Source organism: Corvus brachyrhynchos, unplaced genomic scaffold (genome assembly GCF_000691975.1).
Source record: "Corvus brachyrhynchos isolate BGI_N302 unplaced genomic scaffold, ASM69197v1 scaffold14, whole genome shotgun sequence".
NCBI classification, from domain to species: Eukaryota; Metazoa; Chordata; class Aves; order Passeriformes; family Corvidae; genus Corvus; species Corvus brachyrhynchos.
Window position 1 is genome coordinate 12,776,215 of NW_008239110.1, and position 4,791 is coordinate 12,781,005.

The window sequence follows — 4,791 nt, forward strand, 5'->3', positions numbered from 1 at the left end:
CAGGAAATCAATAGGACTCTTGCATAACATTGTAAAGCACCAACTTGGAACCAGCCTGTCCAATAGCAATCAGGAATGTTATTGATTAAAAATGTAACTTAGTGAATATATACGTACTGATTTTTCCATCTGTATTTTATGACGCATTTTTCAATAGATGCTCTGCTTGAGGTTGTAAAAGTAACTACTGGAACTGAAGTGATAAAATCCATACTGCAATGCTAAGTAACTACCTCAAAGAGTCAAAGACAAAATAAGCTTCAATGACAATACAAATATCCAAATGCCAATAAAATAATTTTTCGATCCACAACTTTCTTTTGGTGAAACTTCAAGGAGCCAAGGACATGTGTCACTAGCTCTGACTGGCCTTAGGCAGCTCTCTTAGCATCAGACTTAGGTCTTCATCAGAAATTGAGAATAATAAAATTATATGCCACTGTGAAAATTAATCTCACAGAACTACAACATAACAACCAAGTGACATCATAAATCTTGACTTTATTTTCCATTTTTTATCTAATTAATATTTTGGTCTTTTTTTATCCTGTGTTTCCTGAAGGTGGCAGCAATATTCAGGAGTTGCGTGAATGTCTGACTTTTGAACCTATTGACCTGTAATACAGCATTTCTTTCAATGTAAATGTATTTGTATTTATGGATATTAATCATATGCTAAAATCAAAATTTGATTACATAGATATTTCTGTTGTAGACACAGGATGTACAATATCACTAGAACATAGGAATAAACTATGTTGGCCTGGAGCATTAGAATTGCTTATTCTTTCATATGATAAAAATTTGGAAGCTAAAGGAGTATTCCTAAAGTATTAAATATTTTTTACAATGTACTGTTGCTTACAGTTAAAGTTACCCATTTCATTGTCTTCAGTGAAGCCTGTATCATATGCATTTTCTGAAGTAATCTGTAAGCTCATTTTTGGGCACTACATTAGCAATTCAAAACACTACAAATGTTGTGTGAGATCACTGAAGGAAGGTTAGAGCCTGTCTATAGGGTTCCTTTCAGTTCCATTCCTCCATTTGACCTTAATCGTTTAAAATCACTTCTAGAGCCACTCAGGCCAACTATCTCACAGCATTTGAGGGTTTTATGAAAAAAGAATCTTTAGATCTTCTCCTTTTGCCCTGGATGTGGTACACTGCATTATTGTGAAATGCTTTTGCTACTGAGGCAAGGCTATTGCATCGACATTAGAAATAGGAAATAATTAGAGAACTTTTCTCTCCTTTCATTTTGCTAGCAGTTGCCTGGTCAGGGAGTTGCAGATCCCACTGCAATCTAAATGGAGGATCATGGAAGCCCACAAAGACATCTCTGCAACAGGGCTCTCCTCCCCTATCTCTTTTGCTAATAGAACTGCATTATGCCAGGTGATTCTCCTGCCTGCAAGTCTTCTGTCAGCTCCAGGGCTGCTCTCACAATGCATCCAGGACAAGGGCCCAAGTTCTGGAACTGCTATCCCAGAAATGCCATTTTGATGCAGAGCTCCTCAGTACAAGAGAGTTGTGGAGCTCCTGTAGTGGGTCCAGCAGAGGGCTATGAAGATGATGAGGGGACTGGAGCATCTCTCTTGTGAGGAGAAGCTGAGGGAGCTGGGCCTGTTCATCCTCGAGAAGAGACAGCTGAGAGGGGACTTCATCAATGTCTGTTAGTACCTGAAGGGGGTGTCAAGACAATATTTCCAGGCTCTGCTCAGTGGTGCCAAGCAGTAGGACAAGAGGCAATGAGAAGAAACGGATACACAGGAAGTTCTACCTGAATATGAGGAAGAACTTTACTGTGCACGTGGCCATGCACTGGGATAGGTTGCCTAGAGAGGTTGTGGAGTCGCCCCCACCAGAGATGTTCAAGAACATCTGGCCACAGTCCTGTGCCAGGTGCTCTAGGATGACCTGACTTGAGCAGGAAGCTTGGAGCAGATGACTTCCCGTGGTCCCTTCTATCCTTACCTGTTCTGCGATTCTGGCAAATGCATAGCTGCCAATGGCTGTGCTGCCAAAGGAAGTGCAAAACATAGGCAGAGGCTTCCTTGTGAGTCTTCACTGGTGCAAATGGACTCCCTAAATCCTTTCATGCCTTCAGACCTGAATGTTTCATCCTGAGAGAAAAGTAAGGAAAAAATCGCAGGTATTATTACAAAAGTAATCTCCTGTCCTAAATGTGCATGGAACACAAATGCTACAATTTTAAATTACACTGGCAGAATTTATTACTCTGTGCTTCTGAAGGAGTTTGCTCAGCAAACCTGGTGGCCTTTTTAGCAGTTGTATGTGAATATTCCTGTGCCTTGAAATTTTCCATCTTTCTTCTTGTCCTTACCAATGACTGTTTGTGCTACCTCTCGAACCAGTACTTTGATATCCTGAAATTGAATATTTTTATAATTGCTCAATTTATGTTCATCCTTAGTAAAGTATTGCTAAAGTAACTTCCTTCACATTTCCTCTCAAGATCAGCATTAATTTCTGCACTTACCATGTTGACATTTCAGAATTAATTTATCAGCTCGTCTGAGCTGCTGATGTGGTATACTTTTGCAGACATTGACTGTTATTCCTTTTTGCATTTCTGCTCCGTCTTAGATTTCCCTAAAATGTGTCATTGCTATCACTTCCTTTATTACACCATTATTACTACAAAGCCTGCGTAAGTGATTTTATCACTTGTGATTTAAGTGTTGAGCCACTACACCTTCTCTTTCCTGTTTCCCATTTGTCTTCTGAAAATTGTACCCATCCAGATAAACTACTGCTCTCCTTACCCAATGGCTTATCCTGCTATAGTTCTGAATCCCGGCCTCAAACACAATACGGTTTCCTTCCTGCATCATCAACCAAGTGCTGTCTGTAATCTTAATATTTGCAGGAGTCAAATACTAGAGACATTTGCTATGTAAGCTGTTGGCTTATATTCTCTTGTTAGTATAAGTTATGGTCTTCTTGTAAGAGTCTCTTCTACAAGTACAGATTAATCTAGCCAGATGTGACGCACAGATAACTTTGTTCTGTTCATTTTTGGAATGTTGTAAAATGCTTGAAAAGTAAGCAAGTCGTGCTCTTTGCTGCTCGTTTGAAGCTGTAGTCTTTGTAAGACAGGCTCAGGAAGAGAGAATTTGGCCCGTCCTTTGCCATGCTTTATTCCTTTGTGTACTTTCAGCAACATGAACTGTGTGCTTTGTTTTTCAAATATTTTGTGTCCTAGCAAACTGTGACCTCCTCCTAAAAGTGATGTTTTAAAGAAATAGTAAAAGCATTGCTTGGTAACAACACTCTTTATTTAAATTACAGAAAACACTTGTTTTTACTTTTTCTTTTATTTCACTTAGATAATGTCTGTGATCCTAAGAGAATTTTATATCCAAGAAAAGGATTTGGAGCTTCTCTGAGCAAATCCTGTGTCTGAAATAAAGAAAGATGCATGAAGAAAAACACCAGTCCTGAATGTCTTCATACACAAAATATGGTCTTTTAATAAAAACTTACTTTAAGGTTGTTGTGTAACAGAATCTGTGGTGCAAGGGAATCTTATTAGTAGCACATATTCCTTAAGATAATGAATCTAATTTCTTCAAAAAAATTTTAAAAAAGTGTTACAGTTTTGCATTATTGAAGTCAATATGCTATCCTCATTTCAATATAGTTCCAGCGAATTTTAGTGTTAAAGATGATTTTGATTCAGTAAATCTGCAAATACATTTCTCTGACATGAAAAATAATCTCTAAGTAACAAGAAGAATATTTAATATTTTCACTGGTATTTTTTAGTGCCCTCATGATGTGAGTAAAATTCCAACAGAGACATGACTTTGTCAGTCAAAATCCTTTCACTGAGGAATAAGACAAATACTTCGGTATCTTGATACACCAGCTCACTGTTACAAATTTTGTAATGCATATTTTATGATACAGCCTGTAGTTGTTGTGACCCAAGGGCACAACCTGGCACATTGCTTTGTTGAACCTCAGACAACTGGCCTTGGTCCCTCAATCCAGCTTGTCCAGATTCCTCCTCTCTTCTTCAGTTCAGAAAATTCATCTTTTCAATTCCTTTTTTTTTGGGGGGTGAACCACCTTCTCCATCCAGGCAATTGTACTTACGCACCTGTCTGGGGAAACTGCCAGAACAAACACACACAGAGTCCCTGTTCTCCTGAGTTAGAAGTTTATTTGAATCCACAAGATGCGACTCAGGTTTCTTGATTCAGAAGGTATCTTTTTTTACAGACTTGTGAATGGTCTTGTTTACTACACCAGAACTGCAGTATGCAAGTCAGTGCTGCTGAGAGAGAAAGAGCTGTGATTCTGAAGTAAAAGGAACTCTTGATGGGGGTTGGAACTTCATAACCTGGCTTTACAGTCAAAGCAAATCAGAGCATTTTCTGTTTTGATAAGGCTGAGGGTAATCCTCATCTGCCAGATGGGTTTTGTGAACATGTTGTGATTGATTGGAGACTGATTATTCTGCTTCGAATTCCCGGAGCATTCCTGTAGTATGCAAAGTATGCTAATAATGTGATAATTATTATTTTAAAGTCTGTTTCCCTTTTGGTGCACTCTTTTTTGCTTAACTCACGTTCCTGTGCTTGCACTGAAGAATAATGCAGGAGGGAAGAATCCATGTGGATGTAGACTCTAGGTTGTTGTAGGTTGATTAACTTGATTTATGCTGATGGATCTATCTTAAATTACACCAGTGGAGTCAACCCCAGTTTTAAAGTGGAAGGAGGATATAATCACAGATGAGTAGTTCTCGGCAAAGCTCTC